This window comes from Crotalus tigris, unplaced genomic scaffold, assembly GCF_016545835.1.
Source record: "Crotalus tigris isolate CLP2741 ecotype Arizona unplaced genomic scaffold, ASM1654583v1 scf7180000017680.1116333, whole genome shotgun sequence".
NCBI lineage: Eukaryota > Metazoa > Chordata > Lepidosauria > Squamata > Viperidae > Crotalus > Crotalus tigris.
The window spans coordinates 767,031-788,983 of record NW_024096562.1 but is presented as its reverse complement, the minus strand read 5'-3'; positions in this window follow the sequence as shown (position 1 = coordinate 788,983).

Below are 21,953 nucleotides of genomic sequence, written 5' to 3'. Positions count from 1 at the left end.
ACATTATATTTTTCTTTATATTACATTGAGCCAAAAAAAAGCCCCAAAGAATCAGGATGCCTTGTTCTTCTAATGTACCTATTCAGAAATCTACCATTAAATCTAAACCTACATGTGAATTATTTGTAAGTGATTAGCAAAGATAAAGAGAAAAGAATTTGTGAATGCAATATTTACAGAACAATGTTCTGCAGGTCTCTGTGCTGTGAGACTTATTTTAAAATAAGGGCATAAGAATTTCAGCCAAGAAGCTAAAAAGAAAAATGAAACTCTCAAAGGCTGGCAGATAGATATTGTAAAACAAAACAAAACCATACAGAAATCTGGGAAATAAAAGGAGGTATATTTCAGACATTGTCCCTGTTGATTCTGAAATGCATAAAGCAGAACTCAGGATAATGTTGGCCTTAACATGACTTACAAAATGAATGAAGTTCAGGATAATGTGAATAAGCTTTAAAATGAAAGCATAAATAATATTTGTAAAGACATTTTAAAAGAGTAGCATTGCATGTCGTACATATGAAGCTGGCAATATTTTCATAGCTGTAATTTATAGTCTGAAAGACTGCAGAGTATGGTTACCAGATCAGGATTGTGAAAATCTAAGTGTCCATTAGAACAGTGGTCCCCAACCTTTCTGCATCCATGGCCTGGCAGCAGGGGTAGCATCAGCAGCAGCAGCAGAAGCAGTGTGTGTGTGTTGAGGGGATGATTTTGTGTGTGCAACCTAATCCCATGCATGCACAAATGAAGCTTTGCATGCTCATCTGCCACTTGCATGGCCCAATTCCCAATGGGCCCCGGATCGGGGGTTGGGAGCCCTGCACTAGAAGACAGTTTTCTACCATCTGTACAATTAACTAATATTGCTTCATTCTTTACATGAGGCTTGGAATTATTTAATGCCCCAAATTCACTAATAGCCCAATTCCAAATCAAATTGTGCCTCTCCAGATGTTCAAATCTGTAGCATCCTGTGTTGCGTGAAAGGAGGCATGGATATGGATGTGACTACTAGCCACGTCCCCTCCATTACATCTCTGATGGCCTTCCCTTCTCACTCCAAATGCAAGGGGAGTGGAAAAGGGCCTTCTAACCTCCTCCAATTGTGGAGAATAATCCCATAGAAACATGTTCAGCCTCCAATATATGAGTAATGAGATTGGACCATCAGGAACCACTAGAGCAGTGGTTCTCAACCTTTCTAATGCCATGACCCCATAAAACAGTTCCCCATGTTGTGGTGACCCCCAAGTGGGTGTGGCCACCAATAAGAGGGAGTAGGACAGCTAGGGAAAAGGGAAAAAAATGGCGGACTGCATTGTTTGGCGACCCCCGTGAAATGGTCGTTTGACCCCAAATGGGGTCCCGACCCACAGCTTGAGAACCACTGCACTAGAGAGAGAGATAGAGAGAGAGCAGCCCAGCAACTGTGTCTCAATCATTCCCCAACCACAAAGTGGAAATATGTAAGAAAGGAGCTTAAACAGAGTTTTCTTGAGGTTTTATTTGAGGCAGAAACTAGGAGATAGAAACAAATAATCCAACATATGCTGATGATGTGCAGTCATTTCCCAAAGGAAATTACAAGAAACAATGGTTGGAAATTGACCAAAGAATTAAGGAGAAAATTCCTAACAGTGAGGACAATTAATCAGTGGAACAGTTTGCCACCAGAAGTTGTGGGTGCTCCATCACTGGAGATTTTTAAGAAGAGACTAGACAGTCACTTGTCTGAAATGGTATAGGTTCTCCTGCTTGAGCAGGGTGCTGGACTAGAAGACCTCCAAGGTGCCTTCCAGCTCTATTCTATTATCTGCCTCCTAGGACTGAGAGAGAAGGACTGGCCCAAGGTTATCCAACTGGCTTTGTGCCTAAGGCAGGACTAGTACTTATGGCCTTTTAATTTCTAGCCTGGTGCCTTATCCACTGCTCACAAAAACTCCAACTACTGCTTGATGACAATAAACTAGACAGCTTTGATATTTAATCATGGTGCACCTCCAAGCATGGCAGATTCCAGAGCCTGCCCAGAGTTGGCTGGCTCCCTAAATGCAGTTCATTTAATGAGTTGATTCTTGAGAACTTAAGGATCAGCATTTTTAGAGTAACAGGGTCACTTTCAATGTTTTGGACTTCACTCAAAAATTTGCTTCTGGTCTTTCTGTGTGCGTGTGTTTGTGCATTTGTGTAGCTTCAATTCATCTCAGTGAAGGGCTTTGCTCCACACAGAGGAGATATGGTTCTCCTGTTGAGGCAAAGGCAACACAATTTATTTATCAACAGAAAAAAATGAATGAATTATCCTCAGTGCAAATGTCTCATGTTGTCTTGGTGTCTTGTCTGGCAGATGTAGTACATGAAAGCAGCCTCAGAAGAGATGTGAATTGAGCAGTCTTGCTGTTTCATTTTGCTATTAGAAATGGTGATGGAGATACATTACTTTCTGAAACAGCTTCCAAAGCATAATCAAAATGAAACATCTATTCAAAGTTTTGCACAGTGTTGTGTATTTATTTATTTTAAAAGTAACTTTGCAGATGTTCTTCCTTAATTTTGGCATTCAGAATCGCAAATGATGACCTGTAACTTCACATTTTAGACTTAACGTATTTAGCAAATTAATGGATTTTTTCACCTGGAAAAGTAACCAAACTTTGCCAGCAATTCTTCTGAGTTCCGTTTTGGAACTTTCATCCCAGAGAAATGCATGATAACAATAACAAAAAATGTCTGCCTGGCATTCCTCTTTCCTTTGAAAGCTGGCATTTATCTATATACAGTCATACCTCAGCACTCAACTGCTTCAAAATTCATTGAATTCAGTATTCGATGCATTTTGAAGCAGAATTCTTGTCCTAGCATTTGTCTTTCTCCTGGTAGTCAGCACACAAGGAAGATCAACTGCCTCGTGACTCACTATTTGTTCTGGCTGAAATAGTGGGTCATGTGGTAAGTCACATGGTTTTCTCAGTAGCCATCACTTTTAGTATTCATCATGTCTTTCGGAATGAATTACTGATGAAGACTGAGGAACTGCTGTATTACTAAGACTCTCATGTTTGTAAATCTTTAACTGGATGGAACAGTGCATCATAGGGAAACAATTTTTAAATCAAGGTCCTTCAAATGGGCTAATTTACAGAATGTGTCCAAAATCCGGAACCGATGATGCCAGTGGCAGAGATCTGGCAAATTTTATAAAACATTTTATGTTTTATAAAAATTATAATAAAGCATTTAATGAAATAATACAAAATGTCACAAACATTCCCTGTGCCCAACTGCTCTTGTTTGACCATGCTACACAGTTCAAGATGGGCTATTTTCAAGTGAGATACATCTCTGAATATCTCCTTGATTTTTAAAGAACTTTTCCAGTGAAAGCTGTGCACTAGAAGCTCTGCCATTGTTTTTCTTATATATGACACAATATTAAAATACAGTATTGTTATAGGAAGATTCAGAGGGAGGAAAAAAAAACTCTCCAGGGTCTGTCACAACTCTTTTCAGTCCTATGAGAAGTTGGAGGAAGTATTTGGAGAGTTAAAGGAATCTGGTTAGAAAATATCACTGAAATAATAACCCAATGGTTCACAGGTTAAATTTGTAATGTTATTTATCATATGAATAAATGAACTATTTTACATAATATGAATAAATGAACTCTTTTCCTTTAAAAAATACCCACCTATTTAGAGTTACGTACAGTATATGCCTATTCTAAAAAGAGCCAAAGAAACTTCTCTATTAGCCAAACAATGCACTGATTTATTTAAAAAGTAAGGGAAGTTTGAAAATACCTTGGTAGTTGTGTGCAACTCTTCTTTTTTTAAAAAAAGAGAGATAATGTCTTGCATTACACAGGAAGCTAACCCTCCCAAAGACGGCTGTCATGATGGCAGCAACAAAAGTGTGATTGAACGCTCTCCTTTTTTACATGCACTGCTCCCAAAGCAAGCAATAAAAAGAAGCAGACTTTGAGGATCTCCCCATCCATTTGGAAGAGATCTTTGGAAGATAACGCAAAATTTCTCTCTCCAGTACAAGATGAATGACTGTAAGGGTACTGCAGTAGATATAACTTCAAAACCGGGTTATAAATATTTTTTGGGGGGGGGTGGGGATGTCACTATAACTTTGAAAGATCACTAAGCAATTGATCATAAGTCTAAGACTGTAATTAGAATAGCTAAAACATACAAAGAATGATTGCAGGAATTGGGTATATCTACTTTAATGAAGAGAAGGACTAGGGGTGACATGATAGCAGTGTTCCAATATCTCAGGGGTTGCCACAAAGAAGAGGGAGTCAAGCTATTCTCCAAAGCACCTGAAGGCAGGACAAGAAGCAACGGATGGAAACTAATCAAAGAGAGAAGCGACCTAGAATTAAAACCTTTCCTGACAGTCAGAACAACAATCAGTGGAACAACTTGCCTCCAGAACTTTTGGGTGCTCCATCACTGGAGGCTTTTAAGAAGAGAGAGACTGGACAGCTATTTGTATGGAATAGTATAGGGTCTCCTATATCAGGGGGTTGGACTAGAAGACCTCCAAGATACCTTCCAACTCTGTTACTCTGTTATTCACTAATGTTGGGCAACTTTTCCAATTAGCTTATCTTGCACTGAAGGCCTATTTACCATCACTCTGAGTTTATTAAAAACCCATTAAAAAAATCTGAGGCCTGCATTCAATTGACTCTCTTGGAGTGAACTTTTTTTTCTATTTTGTGCCGTTAGTCTCTCAAGAGACCTCTTCAAATTCTCATGGAACCCTAAAATTGTACCGAAAATGAAAAACTCTGCTCTGCAGTATTACAAAATCTTTGGTTTGAATTTCTGAGCGAATAACCTACTTTTTAGACACAGTGCATTTACTCCTCCCTTTCTATTGTTTCTGTTCCTTTTCAGTAGATTTCATCCTTCAGTTTTTAAATTCCAGGCATAAGAGTCATCCCACCTGGTTTCCATCATACCTTAGTACAAATAAGTGTTATTTGGTCCTCAACCCCCACAAAATCCATTGTAAAGCTTCCTGATCAAGATTGTGCACTTTGGCCAAATCCATTTTTGCCAATTCATGTGAAGTGTAACACACCTTGTGCAATGGCCATCATCCAGATAATTCAGGCCCACGTTCTTAGAAACCAACTATCTCCTGTGGATAACATTTGCATGGTTAATCATTACCTTGGACTATTCTTTCCCTTTGTGGATAAAAGCAGGACAAAAAGGATTCCTGAAAATATTTTTGAAGCCCCAGGACTCAGACTTTCTTTCCTAGTTTTTAAAAAATCTATGGTGATAAGGTTGTAGCTAATCTGAAAAGGGATGGATGGATGCATGCATTGAGACCAAATTCTAACTACAGGTCATCCTTGATTTAAAGCCATTCTTTTAGCAACTGTTCAAAGTTACAGCACTACTGAAAAAAGTGAATTATGACTAGTCCTTGCCTTGCAACCATTGCAGCATTCTCAGAGTTACATGGTCAAAATTCAGGTGCTTGCTAACTGGCATATATTTACGATGGCTACAGCATCCTAAGTTCATGTCACTGCTATTTGTGAACTTTCCAGCCAGCTCCAACAAACCAAATCAATGGGAAAAGCCAGATTGGTTTAATGATCACTTTACTTCACTTAACAACTGCAATGATCATTTAACAACCATAGCAAAAAAAAAGTCATAAAATCAGGCCCAATTCACTTAACAACTCCTTTTCTTATCAATGGAAACTCAAGTCTTAATTGTGATCGTAAGTTGAGGATTACTTGTGACTTCTATAGTTTCCCCCCAAAAAACAACAATCTTTAGTGATGGCAAGAGTATCTTATTAGAAGCTTAAATTGGCCAGTGACTAATGCTGGTATGTTTTCCTTAGATACTTACAAGAGTTAATTTTTAAAAAAATGTTTTGAAAGTCTGGTATCTCAGAGAATTTGGTAATCTTTCTTAGCACCTCCTGTAATGGGCACACATTTATAAGATTTTGCTGAATTGAAAATCTGTTCCTTATGCCAGACCATGAAATGAAGTAGGTATATGCTGGTCGGTAATCACATGCATGCTGGCAATACATAGATGGATATAGAAATCCATGCATTCCTTCATTCATTCTATTCTGCATTCCAGCTGTCAGTAAAATAACTGGTAGCAGGACTGCAGGACATTTTTTTTCAGCTAACAGCTTTTTAATAGAAAAAAAGCAAACTGCCAGTAAGATGCTTCCTTTTGAATCAGGCTTCAATCAACCAAAGTGTGATAAAATAGTAAACAGTGCACCTGCTGATATGGAGATTTCAGCCCCGTCACCTTTTCAGAATAGATCATCTGTAAGGATTATACCTTATACCTCATTCAGAATAACAGAACAATAAAATAACAGGATCCACTCTGGGGCAGTCACCAGGTTTATTCTTCCAGGTTTTTGGACCTGTGCTGGAGCCCATCCTCAAGGAACTTCTCTCTAGTGTGTGCTTTGGGCCAGCAGTCTCCAACCTTGCTGGTTTTGCAGACTGACAGGAGGGAAGAGGGGGTAGTTTCATACAAGTATCAGGCAAGCAGACACACAGAGCTCCATTTGCCCAAGTGGCAATGGAGCTGTGCCTACATGAGCACCTGCCTGCTGCACATACAAGTGAAGCTGTGCACGTGGTTGCCTAAAGCTTCTGCAGGCCGGTTCTGAACAGGACACAGCCCAATAGTGGGCTGTAGCCCCAGGATTGGAGACCCCTGCTTTGGGCTATTCTGTATGTGGTATTTATATGGTGCCTGTTGTGTGTGGCTTTTTAGATATTGATCGGGGTGTTGATGGCTGGCTATTAAGTCATTGGATTTTGTTTCCTTGTGCTGCAAAGCCCTTGCTCCTAAGTACTTGATAAGCTGGTGGTAAATCAGCATTCCTATTGACAGAATAACGGAAGGGATCTTGGAGGTCTTCTAGTCCAACCCCCTGCTCAAGCAGTAAACCCTATACCATTTCAGGCAAATGATTGTTCAATCTTTTCTTAAAAATCCAAAGTGTTAGAGCACCCACAACTTTTGGAGGCAAGTCATTCCTTCATTCATAAGTCATTCCACTGATTAGTTGTTCTACCTAAATAAATTTATAAATAAATAAATTCAAATTTATTTGATTATTGCACTTCAGAATTCCTTCATAGATGCACATACCTTCTTCTTAACCAATAATTTCTTATAATGTGTGGTATGATGCGTTGCATCCTCGGCTTAATGGCGAATGAGCACAGAACATCTCGTAGTTCCAACAAGTCTTTTATTGTAGTCTTTTCCACTCTGTCACAGCTCTGAGGCTCGCAGGCCTCTCAGTTCCTTTTAACAATATTCCCTGAGCAGAATGGCAACAATTAGGCGCACTCCGCGCCTCGCGCATGCGTGCAACACCGGCGCCAGCCAGTCTGGTCCCGGGCAGCTTGCAACTGCCCGGGACCATTGCAACGTCCCGAGCCTGCTTTTGCAGGCTCGGGACACAACACCTCTTCCCCCCCGGCTAAGACTTATAAACTATATTGGTAGTTATACCAATATTATTCAACACGAGCGTGGTGTGCCAACCCCCAACCAGCACATCTATTGCAGCTGGGCCATACCCACGCCACAATGGTACCAGGCTATTGTTCTGGGATTAATACTCAAGGCCCGTATTTCCAATTTCCACAACAACAGGCACCCTCTCACTGTTTCTGCTTTGCCAGCAGAGTTACAAAGTCCTCAAGATACTTGGGAGATCTTTTTACTCTCTGTGACCTCCTTAGATTCTGAGAATCCCCTATTTCTTCTTGTACAGAGGATGACATGGAGTTGCCCCCTCTTTCAAACCCTGGTGGTCCCCGTGAACTGTGCCCCGTTGCCTGGTCTGCTTGCTTGCCCACCGGGCTTGTCATACCAGGACTTTGCTCTCCCATGAAGCTGGTTGACCTGCCTAATTGTAGGCTCTCTGGCCCCTCTATAAGCCTGCCACTGTTTGGCATTTCTGTAGAGCCTTCCAAGCCCACAATGGACCTATCAAGGGAATGCATCCCTTCACTCCCCAGCCCCATAATGGGATTGTCTGGGGTTTCTGCATTGCCCCAAAACTCAGTTGCCCCCCAATCTGTCCGGAGGTGTCAGAATTGGGATTTGCCTCTCCGACCACCTCCCTGTGTGAAGGCTTCCTTCTGGAAACAGTAGCAGTACTGGGCCAACTAGACTGTTTGTGTGCCAGCTCTCTTGCAATGTTTGAGTTATTAGGATGCTCCTGGTTATTCTCCCTGACTGGAGTGCTGAATGGTAGTTGTGAACGATGAGTATGCCCCCTGGGTGACTCCCTGGATGGAGTACACACTGGTGCCTATGTGATTTCTTGTTCCCTTGGATTCCTGTTTGGAACACTTGCGGAACCTTGGAATAGGCCATCCGTGGCCTCTCTGTTTGGCCCCGGCTGCTGCCAACACCCTTCCCTTTGCCCATAGTGGTCCTCCTCCCCCCTGGAAAAGGCCCATGAGTTCCAGAGGGTAAGTCCAGTCTCGTACGCAGCTGGTCGATATGCCGCTGAAGGACACGACCATCATCCAAAGAGACCTCGTATGACAAAGGGCCAGTAACCTTGCATACTACAGCAGGAACCCACAAGTGACCAGGCCCGTAGTTACGGATCCATACCGGGGCACCCACTTGCAGATACCGTGGTGCCCTGGGTTGGGTGGCCTTAGGAGGCAGCCTGTCCGGGTGCAACCTGTCAAGTTTGGTGATCAATTTACACCCCCAATGGAGTTCAGCTGGGCTCTTCCCAGTGGAAGTTGAAGGTGTGGTGCGGTAAGCAAGAAGAAAGTCTGCCAACCTGTGGTGCCAGTCCCCGTAGGTCAGTTTCTTTAAAGCATCCTTGGTGATGTGGACCATCCGTTCAGCCATACCGTTGGTGGAAGGATGGAATGGTGCAGAGGTGGCATGATGAATCATGTTGGCCTGTAAGAAAGCATGAAACTCGAAAGAAGTGAATTGAGGGCCATTGTCAGACACCAGAACATCAGGAAGCCCATGTGCAGCAAAAATCCCCCTCAGTACTTGAATGGTCTTGGTAGCAGTGGTTGAAGAGACAGGTACAACCTCAAGCCACTTTGAATAGCTGTCAACAAGGACCAAGAAGAATTGACTCTGAAAGGGCCCAGCATAATCAATGTGCACCCTAGACCAAGGTGACTGTGTTTCCTCCCATCTATGTACAGGAGCCTGGGGCATTTCTGGGCGTGAGCGCTGACACAGGTGGCATCCATGCACCTTAGCCTCTATTTCCCTGTCTAACCCTGGCCACCACAAATGGCTGCGCGCAAGCGCCTTCATTCTGACAATGCCAGGATGGCCCTCATGAAGGGAAGCCAAGACCCTAGGCCTCATTGAGATAGGAATAACAACTCTGCTGCCCCACAGCAGACAACCCTGAAAAGTGGATAACTCATGCTTCTTAAGCCAGAAACTCTGAAACTCAGTACCTAGACAACTCTCTGGCTATCCACACAAAATCCAGGATAATACACGACTGAGTGTGAGGTCTGTGGCTGATTCAGCAGCCACATCCCTGGCATTTAAAGGTGACTCAGGCAACGCCTGAATGGAAAGGATGTTGATGGCAGGGGCAGGGTCAGCCTCTACCATTTGTAAAGGTAATCTACTAAGGCGATCAGCATGGCCCATTTCCTTGCCAGGTTTGTGAACCAAAGAAAAGTCATAGGCTGACAGAAAGATAGACCATCTCAGCATTCTAGGGGAGATGATATGGGGGGTTTGTTTCTTTGTAGTAAACAACCCCAACAAAGGCTTATGGTCAGTGTAGACCGTGAAATGTCTGCCATGTAGAAAATCATGGAATTTTTTAATCCCAGCAACAATAGCCAAGGCTTCTCTATCTATCTGAGTGTAGTTTTGCTCAGCAGAAAACAAAGTTCTGGAGTAATATGCAACAGGAACCTGAGTTCCATCAGGTCTTAGATGGCTAAGTACTGCTCCCACTCCATAAGGGGAAGCATCACAAGCGATGCACACAGGAAGAGTTTCATTAAAATGTGCAAGCACATCATTGGATGTAAGTAAGGGCTTAACCTCATTGAAGCTTGCTTCATGTGCTTGTGACCACTGCCACACTGCCTGTTTGTCCAAGAGCTGATGAAGTGGCTCTGCTACATTAGCTTTGTCAGGTATGAAAGCATTGTAAAAATTCAAGAGGCCCAGAAAAGCTTGTAATTCAGCTTTAGACTTAGGCCTAGGAGCTTGCAGAATAGCCTTTAATTTAGACTCAGCAGGATGAATGCCTTTGGCATCGATTCTGAATCCCAGGAAATCTGTAGAAGACACTCCAATTTTACATTTGTCTTTTTTAAGCTTGAGTCCTGTTTTCCTGAAACACAGCAGAACAGCCCTCAACCTCTCAGCTAATTTTTGAGTGGAGTCTCCTGCTATTAAGACATCATCAAAATAGGGGCAAACCCCTGGTATACCCCTCAGGGTGTTTTCCATTACGCTTTGGAAAATTCCAGGAGCCACATTTACTCCAAATTGTCGTCTTTTGACTTTGAATGCCCCCCTATGAGTTACAATGGTTTGTGCTTCAGCAGCAGCTTCATCAACAGGTAACTGCTGATAAGCCTGTGCCAAATCCAGCTTTGCAAAAACACGCCCCCCCCTTGAGGGAGACCAAAATATGACTGACTACAGGTACAGGATATGCATGCTGTTGCAATGCCTTGTTTAGAGTGCATTTGTAATCTGCACAGATGGGAATGTCCCCATTAGCCTTAAGAGGCATGACTATGGGAGTTTCCCAAGGACTTGAGTCAACAGGTTCTAAGACACCTTGCTGAATCAATTTGTCCAATTCAGTATCAATTTTTCCTTTCAAAGCAAAGGGTACTCTCCTTGCCTTTACTCTGATAGGAGTGACAGTGGGGTCCAGCTTCAAGGAGACTGGGGGGCCTTTGTATGCACCCAGCTGAGGGCTGAAGACATCTGCAAATTCTTTGCAGACTTCCTGTAGACCTAATGTTTGCAAACTGTGAAGCTCTGTAACTTGTATTCCCAAGGCCTCAAACCAATCAAGTCCAATAAGACTTGTGCACTCACCCCCAACTACCAATACATCTAATGGACCTTCAAAATCCTTGTATTGTACATTAAGGGTGGCCTCCCCCTTAACACACACCTTGGAATTTTGAAAGTCTGTTAGAACTATATTGGATGGCCTAAGCTTGGCCTGGAACCCACTGCTAGAGCAAATCTTTCTGAATGTGTGAATGGAAATAATTGAAAGTGCAGACCCAGTGTCTAGTTCCATAACCAATGGAACTCCTTGCAACTTCACCTTAAGTGACAGTTTCTTTTTAAGTGGCTTGTGTGTGCCTGTCCTATAAATGCTTCTTCGTGATGCACAGAAACCCACCCTGTTTTGGCTGGGGACCCTGGTACCTTTCAGGCACAATTCTTCTCGGGGTTGTACCTTCTGACGGCCCAGACACACAGCTGCTATGTGGCCTTGCTTTCCACATGCTCTACAGATTGCAGAACGGAACCTGCAGTCGGTCCTCTTGTGGCGACCTCCACACCCGAAGCACTTGGGTACAGCTGAAGACTTTTCTTTGCCTTCCTTCTGCTTTCTTTCTTTGGCTGGGTAGAGATGATCCACCTCATCTTCAGGATCTTCTTCCAAGCTCTCCTGGACTCCCTCATGGTGCATGGAAGCAGCTTCTGTTGTTGTTGTTGTTCCTGATAGGCCTCATGTTCTTGATTGCCCCACCTGCTGCCTCTTCTGCAGTGACCTCTCTCAAGGCATCTTGGAATGATATGTCTTCCTTTGCAAAAAGTCTCTGCTGCAAGTCTCTGTTCCTAAGCCCACATACAAATCGGTCTCTCAACCTTTCTTCTAAGGTCTTTAAAATCACAAGGCTTAGGTGCTCTGCTCAAGGCTGCAATGTATTCTTTAGCTGATTCACCAGCTCTTTGATCCCTCTGTTCAAAAGTGTGTCTCCATGCAATAACAGACAACTTGGGCTGAAAATGTTCCTTCAATAATTTTTTTAAATCTGTGTAAGTGACAGATTCAAGAGGAGCAGGGGCTGCTAAATTTTCAGCAATTTCAAATGCATCTTGACCACAGACACACAGCAAAGTAGTGGCCTTTAAGCCATCTTATCTTACTTGATTTACTCTAAAATAGTTTTCTACCCTGGCCACATAAGACTCCCATCTTTCTGGGTGCGTGACAATCTCCCTATCTTCGCCATTTTTCTTCTTTGTAAGGAAGGGGTCTATCAGCCAGCTTACCTCCAGCGACGCTGTACTGGCAGGCCAGGTGCTGAATTTAACACCGTCTTCCTCTCTTCAGGACTCCTGCGTAAGCTTACAATTCTTCTCTATCTGTTGTAAGCCATCCCACCTTCATCGCCAGTGTTGAGTCCTAGGCTTAATGGTGAATGAGCACAGAACATCTCGTAGTTCCAACAGGTCTTTTATTGTAGTCTTTTCCACTCCGTCACAGCTCTGAGGCTCGCAGGCCTCTCAGTTCCTTTTAACAACGTTCCCCGGGCAAAATGGCAACAATTAGGTGCACTCCGCGCCTCGCGCATGCGTGCAATGCCGGTGCCAGCCAGTCTGGTCCCGGGACCATTGCAACGTACCGAGCCTGCCTTTGCAGGCTCAGGACACAACATGATGTATTACCTAAACATTCATGGCTAAAAATGACAAAAAAATTACAACGTGTAACCTCGTGTACTTAATTTTTATTACTTAATTTCAGTTTTTCCAATAGTTGTACTAGAACTTGAAATATTTTGACAAATCCTTTTGAGATCTCAAAAATGCTCAATATTCAGGAAAGGCAGTACCAAAAAGGGGAAAAGATGAAGAAAAATAGCAAATGTTTAAGTCCCAAAGCTAAATTTAATTCTCTTCAAGAGGAAAATAAGAATGGAGATTTGCAAAATTAAATTATATCAGGTGTATAATATAAATTATATCAGTCTCATATTGTAATAGGTCTCTCCCATCCTTGCTTGGATGAAACAGCTAAAACAAAAAAGGTTATTTTTTTACAGGAAAAAAATGCAGTTATTAATTCCAGTTGAGATTCTTTGGTCCATGGAAAGGGAACTTTTCCAGGCCAGAGGAAACAGTTGGACTTTTAAGAGTAATTTTACTAAATGGTTGAAATAGTGGATATAACCATTAACAAAGCCTTAATTTAACAGAAGGGAAACTGGAGTGGCTGCTTAACACTGTCATTACAAGCCCCCAGGTTGTTGGCTACACTTCAATTATTTTTCCTTTTTATTTCTGAGCAGATTGATACATTTTCTAAGCAGTGGGCCGCAACTGCACACATTTTCACTTTCTAGAGGTTTATTTGTGCGGTAAGTTTATTTTAAAGGCTGGTATTTTCCTTTGTCAAATTCCACTTCTTGTTTATTTATTCAGATAAAATAATTAACTCTCTTTCCCCCCCCCCAAAAAAAGCCAGAAGATTAAGAAACTTGGTGGGCACAGGTTGGTTTCAAATTGTCTCAGTATTAATATCTTTCCTACTCTTTCAGGTGGCCTGTTGCCCACCTGAAGTAGACATCAAGAACTTTATCAACCTGAGCTGGGGAAACTGAAGCCCAACCAACACTGGTGATCCACTCTCATTGTTGAAGAAGAGAGCTATAAAAAACAATTTAGAGAAGATGGCTCAACATTAAAGAAAGATTACCCCATTGTAATGGAAAATAGTAGAGAGAGGTCTGGTATAAAAGCAGAGCACTGCCTTCTTCATTTTTCATCTGCTGAGTAGCAAACAATATAATCCAAAATGTCCAATTCCAATCCATTTCGGTTCACTCATGCTTACTATGCCGATGTGTGGTAAATGCATTTCATCTTTCAGCTTGTGGAGCTTTTCCATCTTCATGATTCTTATGTGCCATCTTCCTACTGTAATTCTGTCTTGAGGCTTCAGAGTCTGCTTTCCCACGTGGCGTTATTAGCAATTAGAGATCTGGAAGGCTTTAGTGCAGTGGTTCTCAACCTTTTTAATGCCGCGACCCCCAACCAGTCGTAAGTCGAGGACTACTCAACCGGTCGTAAGTCGAGGACTACTCAACTGGTGCAGCACTGTTTGCAGAATGGGACTTTTGGCGGGCTCAGCAGGGCAGAGACAGCCTGGAAAATTCCTATTGGCTTTTGAAAGCCAATAGAATTAGACTCTATTCAAGAGAGTCTATTCTATTGGCTTTCAAAAGCCAATAGAATAAAAGGGAGTAGCACAGCTAAAGAAAAGGGGAAAAAAACGGCAGAATGTGTTGTTTGGCGACCCCCGTGAAATGGTCGTTCGACCCCAAATGGGGTCCCAACCCACAGGTTGAGAACCACTGCTTTAGTGTATCCAGATTGTCAACATGTTAGTACTCCAAAATATCATCTGTATCTCAGATGCAGAGATCCATGATCCAGTACAATATGATTATTTCCATGTGGTTTTCATAGAATATAGCAGTAGTTTACCCATACCTTTGCTTTCACAGCATGAAATGACACATTTGCCTATGTCACTAAAGTGAACATCCATCTCCGTATTCTTCTTGTATTATTGTTGTCTAATATTTGCTTCCTTTAGCTGAGCAGTTGGATAGCCTTTATGCTTTGGTTGCCCTTGCTGGGAGCATGGGCACTTAGCATGAGCTCCTGGCATTCTTTGTTCACACACCCATCCAGGAACACTGGCCCTTTGGCTGCCCCAGTGAGACAGCACAGCAGGACTTGCGGGAGACTTCCCTTCTTACTTCACTTATTATTAGAGCTTCCATTAATGGTTCTTGCCCCATTATAAAGTGCTTCACTTTCATTAAAGTTAATTAATGCAAATTTAATCAATTAATTAATTAATGCAAATTTTAAAAAGAGGCTCCTAATAATATCTATGAAAAAAAGTATCATTGGCTCAACACACTTTGGACAAAAACATTTTGAAAATTGAGAAATGTATGTGTTGTCCACTATAGTGCAGAATAAATGAACTACCACAACCAATATTTCTCTGTGTCCTCGATTAATTTTTTTTCATCCAAAACACCTTGGACGAGCAATTTTTTTTTTCTTGTGAAATTTGAAGGCTACAGTATCTCTTGAAGAGAAGAGAAGAGAAGAGAAGAGAAGAGAAGAGAAGAGAAGAGAAGAGAAGGGAAGGGAAGGGAAGGGAAGGGAAGGGAAGGGAAGGGAAGGGAAGGGAAGGGAAGGGAAGAGAAGAGAAGAGGAGTTGGAAGGGACTGTGGAGGTCTTCTAATCTAGTCCAACCTGCTCAGCCAGGAAACCCTATACCATTTCAGACAAATGGTTGTCCAGTTTCTTCTTAAAAACTTCCAGTGTTGGAGCATTTACAACTTCTGGAGGCAGGTTGTTCCACTGATTAATTGTTCTAACTGTCAGGAAATTTCTTCTTAATTCTAGGTTGCTCCTCTCCTTAATTAGTTTCTGTACATTGCTTTTTGTCCTGCCCTCAGGTGCTTTGGAGAATAAAACTAGACACACCCAATTCCAGCAACATTCTTTATTTGTTTTAACCTCAAGTCCCCTGATCATCTTTGTTGCTTTTCTCTGCACTCTTTCAAAGCGTCTCAACATTTTTTTTTTAGATCGTGGTGACCAAAATTGGATGCAGTATTCCAAGTGTGACCTTACCAAGATATTATAAAGTGGTATTAACACTTCACGTGATCTTGATTCTATCCCTCTGTTAATACAGCCTAGCACTGTGTTTGCCTTTTTAGCAGCTCCAACACACTGCTGGCTCATATTTAAGTGATTGTCTATTAGGACTCCAAGATCCCTCTCACAGTTACTACTATTGAGTGAGGTATCACCTATACTATAGCTGTGCATTTCATTTTTCTTGCCTAAATTTAGAACCTTACTTTTTTCACCATTGAATTTCATTTTGTTAGAGAGCACCCAATGTTCAAGTCTGTCAAGATCCTTCTGTATCATAAGCCTATCTTCTGGTGTGTTGGCTGTTCCTGCCAGCTTGGTGTCATCTGCAAATTTGATGTGTTCCCCATCTAGCTCCTCATCCAAGTCATTGATGAAAATGTTGAAGAGTACTGGGCCTAAAATAGAGCCTTGGGGATCCTACTGCATACTTCTCTCCATGTAGATGCAGTTTCATTTAGGACTACACATTCAGTGCTCTTGGTCAGCGAGTTACAAATCTTTCTGGTGGTAATGCTGTCTAACCCACATTTTTCTATCTTATCAAGTAGTACATTGTGATCTACTTTATTAAATGCCTTACTGAAGTCCAAGTAAATTATATCCACAGCATTTCTCTGGTCCACTGATTTTGTCACCTTGTCAAAGAATGCAATAAGATTTGTCTAGCATGATCTGTTTTTGACAAATCCATGTTGGCTTTTGGTTGTCTTTGTTTGCCTCTAAGTGTTCGCTGATTCCTTGCTTGATTATTTTTTCTAGAATCTTCCCAGCTATTGAGGTCAGGCTGATAGGTCTGTAGTTTCCTGAATCCATTTTCCCCCTTTTTTGAAGATGGGAACTACATCAGCTCTTTTCCAGTCCTCTAGTAGTTCCCCGGTGCTCCAAGATCTTTGAAAGATATAGTTCAGTGGTTCTGAGATCACATCTGCCAGTTCCTTCAGAACCTTGGGGTGTAATCCATCTGGTCCTGGTGATTTGAACTTGTCTAGGCTGGACAGGTGCTCACTTGCCATTTTCTTGCCTATTTTAAATTGTGTTTCTTATCTGTTTTTTAACAGTACTGTTTTTGATAGGTTGGACTGTTTTTTCCCGTTGTGTAAAGATGGATACAAAAAATGAATTAAGTAGTTCTGCTTTCTCCCTGTAGCTTGTCTCCTTCTTGCCACTTTCTCCCTCCCTCTAATGGACCAATCATTTCCTTGACTTTTTTCTTGTTTTTTTATATGTTGAAAGAAGCTTTTTTTTGTTGTTATTTTTGACTTTTGTTGCAAGTCTTAGTTAATTTTGAGCCTTAGCTTTCCTCATTTCATCTTTGCAGGCTCAGGATATTTGCTGATATTCTGCTTTAGTTATGTTCCCCTCTTTTCACTTTTTATACTTGCCTTTTTTGTCTTTCAATTTATCTTTTTTCTCTGTATTGAGTTATGCCTGATTTTCTTCAGATACCTCTCCCCATGCACATTTATTCAGAAGTAATTCTGTTCTGTCTGATGGTTAGGATAGTAACCTTAGATTGCAGTTATATACTCCCCCAGCTGTGCGTCAATGGGACTTACTTCTGAGAGGACAGATATATTGTTGGACATGTGTCTTTTTTGGTTGCTGGGAGAAATGTGAATGCTTCAGAGGACTTGTGTCAGAAGTGAACTGCATAGATTGACATTTTTGATAATATAGATTTAAAAGATCTTATCCCTCAGTATACTAATACAATGACAGGCTTATCCTCCTAAGATACAATGAATTACTATGATATGTGGCTGTACTGAAGTGGCTCATGAGATGCAGGCAGAAAACCACAGACTGAAGGAATAATATTTGACTACAGAGACTTTCCCTAATCTCACATGGTAAAGTGCAGTACTGCCTCTGATTTTTATACATAACCAAGCAGTAGCAGCTCTCTGCATTTCTTTGGAGGACATATTTTCCGACATACTTGAGCAGCCGAAAAAAATGGCCAAAAAATTTCCATTGATCTGGAACCTGTAGATAGAGGGTGAATGTGTTCCCCTTTTCCTGGATTAGGTACAGAGAGGTAAAGAACTGCGAAGTTGTTAGTAGGGAGGTGAACTTCTTCAACAATTATTTGCATGACTCCTATCATATCTAACCTCCTCAAGATTGCACTCTGACATTATTTATCTGCTTATGAGCCTGAGCTGAAGGATGACAGGTATTTTCCTTAATTGGTATTTCTTTACCTGTTTTGTGGAAGGAAAGAGAAAAAGAAGACAATCATTGGCAATGATTACATTGCTAGTGGGTGCACCACTGGAAGACTTGAAAGATCAGATTAGGGACATATCATCATGGAGAATATCTATTTATTGCCTATTTATCCTTATCTTCTTGTGAATATAACTTTGTTGCTTGTATCTTACAATTTATATTGTTTTATTTAGTATCCTAGTATAATTTATGTTGTTTCCTTAGCTAGTATCCTATAGCTATCACTGAGTGTTGCATCTATGAATGTATTTTTATGTTGATTATGATCATGATTTATCACTATTACTTGTATGTACAATGAGAGCTTATGCACTGGAGACAAATTCCTTGTGTGTCCAACCACTCTTGGCCAATAAAGAATTCTATTCTATTCTATTCTATTCTATTCTATTCTATTCTATTCTATTCTATTCTATTCTATTGATCACTAGGAATTGACATTAACCTGATGGCACATAATCAATCAGAATTGGCAGTGCTATGTGGGGGTGACAGGAATTAAGCTTAGTGTATTTCATGAGCACCCCAAGCAGCTTTCTACAATGTTCCATCCTCCAAATAAATTGGATTAGAGATTATGGAAATAGAAACAGAATAAAATTCTACCACCACGGTAGAAAGACTATCCTAATGCCTTTCAGTGATGATGAATTTGCTGATTCGCTTACCTCTCACTGCTGACTGGCACAAGATGATATGGGGGAAAAGATACATTATCACATTATTTTCATAAATGTGGTAAATTCAATGATATAAGAATGTCTCATACTGTATTTGGTTCAAAAGTAAAGTATTCTGAAAGACTGATAGAAAAAAAACTACCTTAAAGAAAAATTCTCTGGATTCCCAGGAGAAGAGAATTAGGATATATTTTAGAGCAACATTGAACATACAATATAATTTACACAGTATGCAATTCATAAAATAATTTCAGAAACATTCCATCTGTTGCTAGGCAACATCCATACAAAAGTCTGATTATATATGCTCCTTGAGTAACTCTTGTTTCAGAATGTATAAAGCTCTAAGGACAAATTGACTCATGGTTTGCTTCTTGACATGATTCCTCTGCCTTTGTTTTTCCAGTAGCAACAACTTTTTCTTCCTAATGTTTTCCTACAAGTGCAGAGTTTACTTTTTTCAGATCAGCCAAGTGTTAATCCATTTGGTTGCTACAGGAATCTACCAATCAACAGGTCCCCCAACTCTAATGTCATAGGCAGAGGGATAGTCATCCAGCTGGCTTTTATACCTAATGCAGGACTAGAAATCACAGTCTAGCCAGGTGCCTTAATCACTAGTCCAAACCGATTCTCTCTTCCAAATAGCAATAATATCCATCTAAAATTCATTTTCAGGTAGGAAATGTCCTTTAGATTTTTGACATCCAACAGAGAGATTTCCTTTTTGATGTGGTGGGAAGACTTGGCAGATTCAATGTTCCCGAGAATAAGACCACTGCAAACTTCTAATAAGATACTCTTGCCAAAAAGGTTAAGGAAAGAGAAGTGAAGATAAAGATAATGGTGGCAGATGGGTCTTTGCAAGCATAAAAGAAGGCAGTTCATCTTAGACTAAGGAATTCCAAATCAAACCTTGAAAAAGGAATCATTGCCAAGAAAATAATATGAATGTGGATGGAACTTTTAGATAAGGTAGGCCACCAGGTGATGAGGTAATCGTGTCATAAAGCATTCAAATTACTGGGAAAGACCTTCAACTTTCACTAATCAATATAGATCAAAGCTGCAATGGTGCCAGTTCTAAAAAAAAGCATTCCTTGTATTACAAACAATTGGAAATAGAATGTGACAAGAATAAACCATGAAAATGGTTGTCCTTTCAAAGCAGAAACTAAGTGTACAATGTGGTTGTTTTAAGAATAAGACAAGTTAGTCATGGGACATTTGAAACCAGATGATTGCATGATATAGACATGAGTCCTAATGAAGAAAAGAAGAGTAATAATCTTAAACAGGACATTACTAAGTATAGATTCACCTACAACCCAAAAAGTGACCAAATCCATTAGAATTGATGGATATCCAGTGATTATTAACATATACAAAAATATACACCTACCAACAATGTAGTTATGAAAAACATTGAAATGTTCTATGGCAAATTGCAAGAGGTGCTAAACACAATATCAGAAAAAAAAGTCATAGCATTATCAATGGGTAAATGGAATGCAAAATTTAAAGAAATGGAGGAAAGTTCATTTACAGGAAACTTTTTTGATTAGGCAAATACAACAGTGTGTGTAGTCTCAATTTTCCTGTAGCTCAATAAGTAAGACTGGGATTTATATTTTGAGTTGCCTCTGAGGAAATAGTACCTTAATACCTCATCATACCCTCTCTCAGTCTTCTTATGATTGCAAAAACAATTCTTTCTAAAAGAGATGCAGTCTTTGCTTCTTTACCATACCATTTGTGGGCATTCCCTGCACCCACTGCATTGAGAGTTTTATTGCACCCTTTCTGTTCCCAAATAATTATTGTTGGGTGAGACCAAAACCTTGCTAAACACTATGACATCCTCAGAATTAATGAATGCCCTCTAAAGTTATCTTTTTCCTCATTTCTTTGTTTATGTATTAAAGTTATCTTCTATTTTTGTTTTAATCATTCTCATTCAGTGTGATGAAAATAAATAGTTTATGATTTTTTTTTCACCAAAGGAAGGTGGATTTGACAATATTGTTAGTGTTGGGATGAGAGTTTCTGGCACTTATGTAAAGTGTAAAGTACTCAAGGGATGTACAAGTGTCATGTCTTTCACTGAACAGCTTTTAAAAAAAGGTGTTCATTCTCCACATTGTCCTTGTATACTTTTTGCTAAACTAACATATTTGTGTTATGTCTGTAGTTTGTGCACAACCTGGGGGATCACAACATCAACCCCAATCATTCATGCTAACATCCCACCTGCGAAAGATTTATTCCCATTCCTAATTCCATACCTGAGTGAAAGCAGAGGTGATGGCTTTGGTGTACAGTTGGAACTGAAGGAGGTCTGCTTAAGACAATGAGCACACTAGCATATTAAAAATACTTAATGTAAGCTGTCTTAACCTATTAACAGGAGATTGATAATATCTGACAAATGACTGGAGATAAATTGTTAAGCAAAATGAAAATATGCCAGAAGCAGAAATGGAAAATTGCAGTAAAAGCTTTTATGACTGGAGGAAAATTCAAAACTAATTTGTCCAATCACCTAAAACTTCATTCTCACTGCTTCCTTTGACAGAATACTGCATCCATTACTGTTCTAATTAGATAACCATAGAATGGGATACATTGTAATAATAATAATAATAATAATAATAATAATAATAATAATAATAGTAAAGTTGGAAGGGACCTTGGAGGTCATCTAGTCCAACCCCCTGCTCCGGCAGGAAACCCTACACCATTTCGGACAAATGGCTGTCCAGTCTCTTCTTAAAAACTTCCAGTGTTGGAGCATTTACTGCTTCTGGAGGCAAGCTGTTCCACTGATTAATTGTTCTAACTGTCAGGAAGTTTCTCCTTAGTTCTAGGTTGCTTCTCTCCTTGATTAGTTTCCACCCATTGCTTCTTGTCCTGCCTTCAGGTGCTTTGGAGAATAGCTTAATTCCCTCTTCTTTATTATTTCTGAAGGGACAGAAATGTGCACATTGGACAGTTTTTACTTATAGGTGACTCTTGCAGACTGACTTCTTCAGTCCTTGACCCCCAATCCCTTTCTTTTCTTGTAGTTCATTGCATGAGTAGGCTGCTAATAATTCCACCACAAAGAGACCATACTATAAATCCTTAACCAGATGATTTCCAGACCATGTGTATCCAAGAGGAAGTTGAAACAGTCAAGAAGTCAATTGCAACTATATTATCTAACCAAAATGTAACACATGTAAAAAAATAGATGGGACTTTGATCACACAGTTATGACCATCATCATGACTTTTTGTAGACATCTTTTTTCCAGATATTT